Source organism: Protopterus annectens, chromosome 7.part1 (assembly GCF_019279795.1).
Source record: "Protopterus annectens isolate FY-2018-M chromosome 7.part1, PAN1.0, whole genome shotgun sequence".
NCBI lineage: Eukaryota > Metazoa > Chordata > Ceratodontiformes > Protopteridae > Protopterus > Protopterus annectens.
In genome coordinates, this window is record NC_056740.1 from 283,402,588 (window position 1) to 283,414,901 (window position 12,314).

Consider the following 12,314-nt stretch of genomic DNA (forward strand, 5'->3'; position numbering starts at 1 on the left):
TACCATCATTGGTAATTCTTTCTCTTCCTTTTTTTTACCTTTCTCAGTACTCTCATAACTGTTTAGTAGTATCGTAGTTTCTCCCTTGATATTATAATGTCAGATAAGAAAAGTAGTGTTAGTTTCAAACAATGTACAGAATGCGGCTGTAAGTTATCGCTTTCTGATGGTTATGATTGGTGTGTTTATTGTCTGAATGTTTCCCACCTTTCAGTGGACTCCCCCATGTGGGATTTGTAGAAATTTCTCAACTAGGACTCTGAATGAAAGGAAGAATAAACTTATATTAAAAGGCCTCCTTAAAACTCCTTTCTACGAGGCTATCTCTGGTTCAGAGGGCTCACCCCTCTTTCTAAACCCCGTAAGAGGTGTTCTTCTTCTTCCTCCTCCTCAAGGTCGCTCACTTCATCTCCCTCTGGAGATCACAAGGAGTTGACTTACAAAAAGGTGAAAACTTTGGACCCAGTGCTGCCATCTGTGGTCCTTTTGGCACTGGAGTTCCCAGTGCAGACACTTATGTCTCCAACAGTATCATCGCAGCCTTTTTCAGCACCGCTGATGTCAGTGCAGACTCCTTTGGCACCATCTCTACAGGTACAGTCTCTTTCGGCACCGTTGGTGCTGACTCCTTCCGCTCCATCCTTGCTGATGCAGTCAACTTCCAGGATACTGCCCTCTATGGTGCAGATGCCTTTGGCACCGACCTGCTCAGTGCAATCACTTTCGGCACCGTCGTTACCGGTGCAGACACCTTCTTTGATGGCACCGTATTCATCAGTGCAGACATTTGCCACACTGCTGTTCATGGTGCAGACACCCTCAATGCCTATGACGCCACCTTTGTCGACACAGATACCCTCGGCACCATTCTCCTTGGTGCAGATACCCTCAGTTCCGGGCTCTGCATTACATGAACTCGCTAGAACTAAGTACTCTCCCTTCTTAGATCCTTTTGTGGATAGTCAGTACAGCCCCTTTAGATAGGCCAGAATCTTCACCAGGTCTCTCTATGAGGTCGACCAGGAGCCTCTCAGAACAGGATGTGTTGTGGCTTGTCGATCAGTTACTTGTGGCCAGGGAACTCTCTAATCTGTCTAAAGCTGTGCTCCCTCTTGCAGGTGACCATATTTCTCCAGAGACTCCATCTTACACTCCTCCTTTGACTTCCAGGGAAGCATCAAAGCCCCATCCTCCGATAGCAGCTTCCCTTCATTTTACACCAACAGTGGACCTCACTTTGGAGCCGGAGTTGTCCTTGTGGCCCTCGGTGCACTGGGCCCTTTTCAGGCTAGCGACTGTGCTGTGGAGGCAGGCGTTCTTGGTTCCATGCCAATTTTTTCTATGGCACCCTCCAGGAATCCTCCTCCCCTCACACTCCACAGCCCTCTTGAAAGTCCTGGTCTGGGGTTCGGCTCATCGGAGTCAGGTGTGGCCCCAGTTCCGAGGTTTTCACCCTCGATTCTGGGCTCCCATCCCTCTTTGGGTGGTCAGGCCTTCCAGGCCATGGAAAGGGCACTTGCCTCTGCTGGCAAAACATCCCTGTTGGAGTCCTTGCCCCCCTGTGTGCCACAACTGTCACAAGCCACAACTACCAGACCCCAGGTACAAGGGCCTCAAGTTCTTCCCCCACACCCCACAGGAGATCCCCTACTCGCAATCTTCCCCAGTACTCCCCACTGAGGAAGTCCCTTGCAAGGCTTCATACAAGAGGACGTACATGGACTCCACTGAGGTGTCTCTAACTAAACATATGGACTTTGATGATGGGGAAGGGTCCCCACAGTCACCCTCTGATGAGGTGTCCTTTGGTGACATCCACGAGATCCTAAGACAAAGGGGCGGCTGAATGTCCTCCAACCTTTCCTCAGAGGAATCTGTATTCCTGCATGCCTTTTGTGCCTGGCCCCCTACCTCCTGGGTTACCCTACCGGTCGATGAGGTTGTCCAGCTCATCGTCCAGCATGCATGGAAGGCTTCTGACACTTTGGAAGCTATACCTCGGTGGCCTGACAAAATTTTATCTCCCCCTGCAGAACATCCTTATTGGTCCAAAGGTCTTCCAGTAGATGCAACCAGATGGCAGCTGCAACCAAAAAAGACTTGGCAGAAAAGAGCCAGACTGTCCATCCACCCAACAAGCAGTCATGGGCGATAGACAGACTCGGGAAGCATGTGTTTGCTTCATCGACCTTCGCTTTAAGGGCCTTGAAATACTTGGCAAACTTTATGAGGCTCCAGAGGAACCTTATCAACCAACTCTCTGAAATGTTGGCAGGAGCTGTTCTCCTTTAAGGCTTCCTTTATGAATGCCCCCACCTAGGCCTCTTCATTGTTTGGCCCAAAGGCTAAAGTTATGCTGGCAAAGTGTGAACAAGATGGTAAGACCCTGTCTGCCATTGGTGTCTCAACAATTCTATTCCAGAAATCAGAGAAGCGGGAAGATGCGGCACAGAAAATCGCACTGCTCTTTCCATGACACACGTGCTGAGTTATCTCCTAAGGGCAGAGGGAGAAACTCTAATGTAAGATGCCCCTTTTCCGACAGGGGATGTCTGCAAAACCAGGATTCCAGAGATTCTTTCTCTGGGCAATCCTACCAGTGCTCCTGAAGTGTTGCCCGACTGCTCACCTCTGGAAGCGGTCAGGGGTAATTTTTCCTGGTACCCTACTGCCTGGCGAACCATAACCACTGATTCTTGGGTACAACAGATAATATCCAGAGGTTACTGCATTCCATTTCATCTCTGTCCCACTTTATCAGAAATTTACCTGACATTCCACCCAGTTAAGGGGAAGCAGCGACACACAAAATCCGAAAGCTGCTACAAAAAAGAGTCATCCAAACGGTCCCCCCAGACCAGATAGGATCGTGTTTTTACTCAAGATTCTTTTTAGTGCCAAAAAAAGACAGGGGACTGGAGACTGATTCTGGATCTCAGCATACTAAACAAATTTGTAAAAACAGAGAAATTCCGGATGGTCACGGTTCAGTCTATCCTTCCTCTTTTGGAAGAAGATGATTGGATGGGCTCTATAGATCTTCAAGATGCACATTACCATATAAAAGTGGACAAACTCTCAAGAAGATACCTCCACTTCTGCATATGAGCCAGTCACTACCAATTTTAAGCACTGCCCTTCGGTCTCTCTACAGCCCCCAGAGTGTTCACCAAATGCATGGCAGTGGTTATCGCTCACCTGAGACTTCAAGGATTCCAGACATTTCCATACCTAGATGACTGTCTCTTTACCACCCCCACCAAGCATCTACTGGAGGAAGCCCTGGATTACACTCTTCTCACAGTTCAGTGCCTGGGAATCACTAGAAACTGAGAAAAGTCCAACATGACCCTGACACAATCTTTAGAATTTATCAGAGTTCTGTTGGACATGAGAAATTGCACAGCATCTCTTCCGGATCACAGACTTCAAAGACTAAGACAACAGGCTCAGCCGCTAATTTGTCACCACAAATCTTCTGCTCGGTCCGTACTCCAACTCTTGGGGTCAATGGCAGCCTCGATCACCATTGTTCCTCTGGCCAGGTTCCACATAAGACTTCTTCAATGGCTACTTCTCACTCAATGGTACCATCTACAACATCTTTTGTCTTTTCAGATAAGTGTAACTCAGAGATGCAAGCAAGATTTGCTCTGGTGGACTTCTCAAAATCTCCAACAATGGTCTCGCCCCTTCAGCCCCTATCAGCCAAAAGCCACAGTGACCATGGACACCTCCCTGATGGGATGGGGGGGCTATGTCAGGGAAACACGGTCCAAGGCACCTGGTCAGAGACAGAGGCTCATTTGCATATCATTGTGCTGGAACTGTTACTAGCATTGCAAGCATTTCACTCTATCTTTTCGTCAGGGACTTTTGCAATCCAATCAGATAACATGTCAGTAGTCTGGTACATCAACAAGGAAGGGGGCACCAGATCTTACCCATTATGCTGAGAGGCCTTGAGAATATGGCAATGAGTGATAGCTTCCAACTGCTTTCTAATTGCAACGCACATTCCCGGGAGCTCCAACATGATAGCGGAGAAATTGAGCAGGTGCATTCTACAACCTTACGAGTGGTCCCTCAATCCTGTGATAGTGGCAAAAATTTTCAACAACTGGGGCTAGCCTTGCTGCGATCTATTTGCCCCCCCGATCAACTACAAGTGCAGCAACTACTTTGCCCTGATCCCCCCTCGGGCACAGTGACCGACAGATGCTCTAGTCCATGCTTGGCCCTTGGGTCTGCTTTATGCTTCCTCTCCTCTACCCCTCATTTCCCAATTTTTGAAGAAAGCACGGCAGTTAAAGAGCAAAGTAATCCTCATTGCACCATATTGGCCTCGACAAGTTTGATTCCCCTTCCTTTGGCCTCACCTGCTAGATTGACCATGGATTCTCAATCCAACTCTGACGTTGATCTCCCATCCACAGGGTCTGACCCACCCCAATCTAACAAACCTGAAGCTGACAGCTTGGTTTCTCCACTTCCAGTGATTGCCAGGCAGGATAATCTCTCCTCCTCGGTGTACAATATACTTATTGCATCTCATAAATCATCCACCAGGCTAATCTATCTCAGTAAATAGAAAAGATTTACATTATGGGCAGTGAACAAACAATTGGACCCCTTTTCAGCTCCAGTTTCGGTGGTATTAGATTATTTATCAGACCTCTTTCAATCTGGGGTATCAGCCTCTACTGTTCGTGTTCATTTAGCTCCCATTTCTAATTTCCACATTGGCTTCCAGGACTCTTCACTCACATCACACAGACTCTGTAAGAGTTTCTTGAAGGGCGTTCCTCACCTAAAACCTTCCTTTAGAGAACCAGTACAAACTTGGGACCTGGCTTTGTTTCTGCAAGCCCTAACAGCACCCCCCCCCTTTGAACCTGCATCTTCATGTGGCTTAATGTACCTCTCTTGGAAAACCTTGTTCTGGTTGCTATCACATCAGCTAGACTTCTGTCAGAACTTCAAGCCTTATGCATCAAATGTCCTTACCTTATTTTCCATAAGGATAGAGTCTCACTGAGAACTAATTCCTCCTCCTTACTGAAAGTGGTGTCAAAGCGGTCTATCAACCAGTCTATTGACCTCCCAGAATTTTTTCCTAGTCATTCTAACAAGGAAGAGTATTGCCTGCACTTCCTAGATGTTCACAGGCAAATCCATTTTTATCTGGACAGATCAAAATCTACCCATAAATTCAACCAATTATTTCTGGCTTTTTCTGGACTAAGACTAGGTTGTCCTGTTTCTTACATTAGCATCATGGTTGAGAAATTGCATTACCTTCATCTACAACATGAACAACATCACCTTGCCTCACAAAGTGAAAGCCCATTCTACAAGATCAATGGCAATTTCAGCAGCTTTCCATGCTAGGGCTTCCCTCCGTGACATTTGCTCAGCTGCGGCTTGGGCCAACCACCATACCTTTATTCTTCATTACAAATTGGATTTGGCCTCCAGAGGAAGAGCTTCTTTTGGTTCCATCTTGCTCAGGAATGTCCTTCCATGAGGGCCGCCCAGGGATATAGCTAGCTGGGGACTCTGTCCCATCAGTAAGGAATGAACGAAGATTAACAACATCAGATAAAGAAGTTATATCTTACCATAACATTCCAGCTGTGTTGTTGATCTTCATTCATTCATTACTCCCCCCCCCTACCCCCCCCCCCGGAAGTTCCTGGTAGATTTCATATGGTCCTTCTTCCATTTTTGTAGGTCTGTCATGACCAGAGGTAGCCTCTACTTTTGTCTATCAACTTGCAAACTCAATCTGAGGTAACAGGGAGCAGAGCCTTGTGGGCAGGATCTTAGCTCGAGAGTTTTTGGCTGATGCGAGCTTGGTATAAGGCCGGCACATTTCCGAGGACGGAACCGATAACGCATTAGTAATGAATAAATGAAGATCAGCAACACAGATGGAACGTTATGGTAAGACATAACTTCTTTTTCTATTACAAGAAATAAAACTGAAAATCAGAAATTGGGAGAATATACTGTGTTATGATTAACCAAAGGGAAAAATAAACAGCAAGGCAGGGGAGAAAAGAAGGGACTAGCAATTGTACTACATAGAGGGCTTCAGATAACCGGGCGGCCACGGTGGTGCAGCGGTTAGCATTGTCACCTCACAGCAAGAGGTTCTCTGGTTCAGTTCTCAGCTGGGGTGCCTTCTATGTGGAGTGTGCATGTCCTCCCTGTGGTTGCGTGGGTTTCCTCCAGGTGCTCCAGTTTCCTCTCAAATCTCCAAGCATTGCTGTAGGTGGATTGTACACTCTAAAATTGGCCCTAGGCATGAATGCGTGCATGTGTGTGCCTTCTGTGGAAGGTTGGGTGCCAGGCTGGTAACTTAACACTGTAAAACCCCACTGCCAATCCTGAGCGGACAGGTGATCCGCTGTGGCGACCCCTAACCGGAAAAAGCTGAAAGAAGAAGAGGGCTTCAGATAACCACAGAGAAAATGATAAAAAGTGGGATGTGTAGATAGATCATCTGACAGGGAAGGTGCACACTGGACAATAGGAAACATGCATACACCAAACAGGAATGAAGAAGGATTCCATAATAATATTTTTGCTAACTCGGCACAGGCAAGAAAAGATGGAATAGAGATAATGGGGAAACTACAGTGTCGTCATAGAACCAGAAAATGACAGATTGTATGAAAGGAGGAATATAACAAAAAGGTGAGACAATAACTAACTAAAAGATTGACAGAGAGATGGTGGCTGGACATATAGAAGGAAAGGTATACAAATGAGAAAGAATATACCTTCACAAGAAACATTTTGGTACAGGCAAGTGGTTAGATAGGTTTTTATAATGGCTGAGATCCAAATACAGTAGAGGCACATAACAGATTATGTAGTAGTGAGACTTTAGGGTGTGTGTGTAGGAAAACAAACTAATAAAGGAGTCAGTACAGGACAAGAAAGACAGATACAAACTGGAAGAACAGTGATAGGTTGGCATCAAGGTCACTGTCAGCGAAAAATTGATGAGTGTAGAAGAAAAAAAAAGGAAGAGTGAATCAGGACCTGGACAGAGAGCTGGGGTGGTAAAGAAGAAAGATGGAAGAAATGAAAGTCAAAATGAAGCACTACAGGTCAGAGAAAAAGTAATAAGAATAGAACTGGAGAGTAAAGTTATTATGGAGCAAGAAATCCAACAATGATACTGGAGGGACTACTGGTGGATAGGGGAAGTCACAAGGGAAACAACCAGCCAATAAATGCAAGAAGAAGGAGGTGGAGAGAGAGGTACAGCATATAATGGGAGAAGATAAAGAATATTTAGAGGAGGATGAGCTAATCAGTGAACGACCCAAGAAATAGTACATGGGAATTTACAAACAATAGGAAGGGACAGAAGTCTCAGAATGGAACTGGGGAAAGAATGTGGAGGGATATATACTTAAGGACAACCACAGAGACAAGCTGAATGCAGAGGTAGTGAGGAATGAGGTAAGGAAATCCATATTCAACACAAAGGAGAGGAAAGTTGGAGGGCGAGGTGGATTCCCCTAGAGTTCTACAAATGGGGAGGAGAGGAAAGGTGGAAAATTTTAGAGGAGGAATATATAAGAGAATACAGACTAAGGCAAAGTATAGAGGGCCAGGATAATCATGATACCTAAAGAGGGAAATAAAGGGAGAAAGTGGAATATTTTATGGTTATCATTGATTAATGTAGGTATCAAGATTTTACCAGGAGGACTGGATGAAGTATTGCCAAAAATAATACAAGAGCAAAGTGGCTTTGTGAAGGGATGGAAGGCAGAAACAAACTGGTGGGACTTCCTGAAATTTATGCACAGGGAGGAAAAGAAGCAGGAAGAGAAACATGGGATTGTGGTCTTTGACTTGCAAAAGGCCTTTGACATGGTGATGAGGGAATTCCTATGTAAGAAATGGCTACAAAGGCAGGTCGGGGGAAATGTCATATATTAGATACAGGCCATACACCAAGACCTAGAAATTGAAATATTGATAAATAGTGGAGTATCAGAGGATAGAGAGAGGATCAGACAGGGATGCCCACTATCCCCATATTTGCTCACGCAGGAGTTGGCAGTGGAGGTCAGACACAATTTACCAATGCTTGAAGAAAAGAAGGGTTTAACATCTTAGTTTGTGTTATATGCAGATGACCCCATGTCAGTGTGAAAGAATGTGGCTGCAGCAATCAGAAATATAAGAGAAATATTTGGGAAGTTCAAGGAAGTGGCAGGATTCATGTACAGCAACAAAAAGGCATCGGAATTAAGGAGTTGTAGGATGCTGGAGATGACAATTCAGTCAATGACGCATATGCAAAAAAACACAGAGAGTTGGATCAAAGCCTGAAAATACTGCATAGATGGTATCTAGCTCCCACCTGAGAATACTGCATAGATGGGATATAACTCCCACCTGAGAATACTGCATAGATGGTATCTAACTCCCACCTGAGAATACTGCATAGATGGTATCTAACTCCTACCTGAGAATACTGCATAGATGGTATCTAACTCCTACCTGAGAATACTGCTTAGATGGTATCTAACTCCTACCTGAGAATACTGCATAGATGGTATCTAACTCCCACCTGAGAATACTGCATAGATGGTATCTAATTCCCACCTAAGAATATTGCATGGATGGTATCTAACTCCCACCTGAGAATACTGCATACATGGTATCTAACTCCTATCTGAGAATACTGCATAGATGGTATCTAACTCCCACCTGAGAATATTGCATAGATGGTATCTAACTCCTACCTAAGAATATTGCATAGATGGTATCTAACTCACATGAAATTGGTAAAGGAAGGCAGAAATGAGGATAGTAGATGCTAGAGGAGTCAGGATGAAGACGGCATAACGATACATGTGGGTGGAACAGGAAGTCTGGAAACATGCAGATACGATTTGTGGAGACATATTTTAAAGGGGAAAGAGCATACCTGGAAATTCTGTATATGCAGCACAAAGAAAGAGGACAGCATCTGGAAATAAATCAATATGAACATTATCAGAGTGCTGAGTACTGAAGTTAAAATCATCATCACTCAAAATTGGAATGGGACAAAAATAATGCAGGCATAAGAATTACATATGAGGTTCCTGGATATGGGGAGAAGATGGCAGAAATCGACTAGAATGAGGAAAGGAGGGGAAGAAAAATGAAAATGCAATGGAAAGAGATTTCAGAATACTGCTAGAGTGAAAAATGTACCAGGAGAAAGGAAAAGGTGAACCCAAAGGGAAACCGGGGAGATTAGGAAATAAAGCAGCCAACTGCTGATGAGATATGTTGCACCATGCATTAAGACTGTATGTGAATGTAATTTACTGTATGGAGTTAAGTTAAATTATCAAATGTAAACAGCAGTTTTCAGCTGTGCTTGATGGAGTTAAGGATATAAACAGAAATGGCCAGTCACTGATGGTGATGAAGTACAGCATGCATGAATATTGCATTGCAGAGATGATTTGGAAATTTGTATTGTACAATAAAGTTTGATTACATTTAAAGAAAAAAAATATTTCAGAAAGGATTGTTAGCAGGTCTGTCTATGGGTAAAGGAAGAGAAAAAATGAAAACAGAGACACTCATGCCCAGTGTCTTATGTTTAATCAAGTCCACTTTCACTGAATTTCTGATTTGCAGCAGTACAATGAAATTTGCTTCTTCAACTGCCTCATCTGGTAGGCAAAATGCAGCTCACTGGACTGTAGTAGTCTAAGTGAATGGGTATGTTCTGTTCACTTACACTGCAAGGTGTAACGGTGTGGCATGGTGTGTGTTCCTCCCATTAACAAACATTGGGCTAAGAGAATATGCCTCTTTCTCTATTAATATGTAACATGAATGTGTGGAGATGGGATGCAGGGGACTTGCCTCCCTTCAGAAATACCGTTTTTACTATTTTCCTTAAGTTTTAGGCTATTTCATAGGTTTGATAGAACCTATTAGTTTCATTAGTTTTGATTTTCTATATATTGATTCTTAATGAACTTTGCCATAGTTCAGTCATTATAGACAAAACAAAAGTTTATTCAACAAGAAATAAAGCTTTTGGGAAAGACACTTCTTCGGTATTCAAAATGTAATTAAAACACCCTATTTTTATAATTCAGTAAAAGAGCACATGACACAGCCAGCCAATAGTATTAACTAAATAATTAACCAAAAGTCACATCACTGTAATACATAGGTGCAATATCTAAAATACATTTCTCATAAAAAATAATAAATAATTACATAAAAAAGTTTTTGTATAAAACATTCATTTATATTGTTTTTGTTTAGCAACTAAGATGGGTTTTATTGTTATCATATTATTCAGGACAGGAGGTCTATCTGCTTCCAGCTTATTAATCCACCTATATTCTACCATCTCTAATTTGCTATTAATATTTCCTTCCCTCAAACTTTTGAAAGCTATCTCTAAAACCTTAAACTTAAAATGATGAGAAGGACCCTTCCCAATAATATGCTTAGCTAAAGCATTAGTTACTACACTTCTTTTAATCTCAGATTTATGTTTGATAATGCGATCTTTCAGTCACCTTGAACGTTTCCCCACATAGAACCCTTCACATTCTATGCATGTCACTAAGTAAACTACTGTTGTTGTATTACACGTTGGTTTATATCTAATTTCATAAATCTCTTGCAACTACAATATGACACAGTCATTGTCCATGCTGGTGTGATCCCTGGACTACATGAAAAGAGACATAGAGTGTGCTGTAACTGAAACCTGGTTCAAGGCTCCTGAGCACCCCGGCACTATTAGGTTTAGGTGCAACTATAACCAAACTGCTGCTGTTTACATATTGTAGCATGCTACAGGCCACCCTCTCAAACTCCCACACAGCCTTCCTTCTGAAGACACTGGAGGTATAAATGTATCTCAAACACCATCATATTGGGTGACTTCAACTACCGAATATAGACTGGACTCTTTCAAGGGCAAACATCCAGTCTGGGGTGGACCCCAGCCATTAACAAATTACACAATAAGGGGAAAGCTATTACATGATAGAACAAAATCCATAAACTCATAAAATCAACTAAGGCCAATTTTGAGGCCATGGATTCATTCAAAGGACAATCATATTTTTCAGCTATGTTATGTTAGAACCTGAAACCTCACTCCCAATCAGAAATGAATAGTCCCCAAAATTATAGCAAAATCACTGAACCCACAGACATTGCCAACATACTGGCAGACAGGTTCAGTGCAAACTATAAGGCAGCTGTTTAATCTCCAGCCTTACCACAGATATCGTGCCCAAGGAGTGGCATGGGCAACTGGTCCCACCACTCAAAGGTGGCGCCTCTCTGGACCCTGTAATTACCGCCCCATAAGCTAACAAGTCTAGTCTGCAAAGCTATGGGAGAGGATCATAATGGAGCTCATAAACAAGATATAGGGGACTTGCAGACATTGGACCCAGTTTGGCTTTGTACTGGCGAAGATCATGCCTTTTGAACACAGAGGTGCCACCATAATTCTGTTACTTAATACCATTCATAGCATCTAATATTTGGTTAGTATTATAACTCTAAAATCTCTATTTGCTCTATTTGCTCTCTTACATTCAGTATTCAATCTATTCAATCTAACCCTTAAAGACTGACTTGATAATACCATTGAAAACATGCTTAGCATGTATACTTCTAGCATGTGTATATTTGTTCACTTGAACTTCCTTTCTATGTACACAAGTTTTCAGCAAGCCAGATTCCTTATATAATTCAACATCCAATATCCAAATATGAAATCTTTTCATAGGAGAAATTCACAGTAAACCTTAAAACCGTTATGGTATTATTCAAATATTCAACAAAGTCATGCAAACATTGCTCGCTCCCTTTCTATACCATAAAACAGTCATCCACAAAAATGCTGATAAAATACGACATTCTGTTTAATAATAAATATTCTCCTATTTCTCTATCATACTACAAATATTCTCTATTTCCTTCCCGCTACCGGCATGTATTACTGAACAAAAATGAATGACAGGAACGCCATAATTACTACTAAACAGAACAAGGAGTTTATATCTAATGTATACCAAATATACACTTCTCATTATACCATGATCCTCTGAAACGCACGCTTCGATAATATAGGCCGCGTTCATAATCGAAAGAGTATCATCGGAAAAGGTCCGTCAGCCCGTTTGTTTTCCATTAGTATAAAAATATATTTAGAACATTAACGCTGCTTATAAAAAGCTTGCTGCATGCTCGCAGCTTTTTAAAATAAGCAACGGAGATCTTACCCATTATTTTATTAG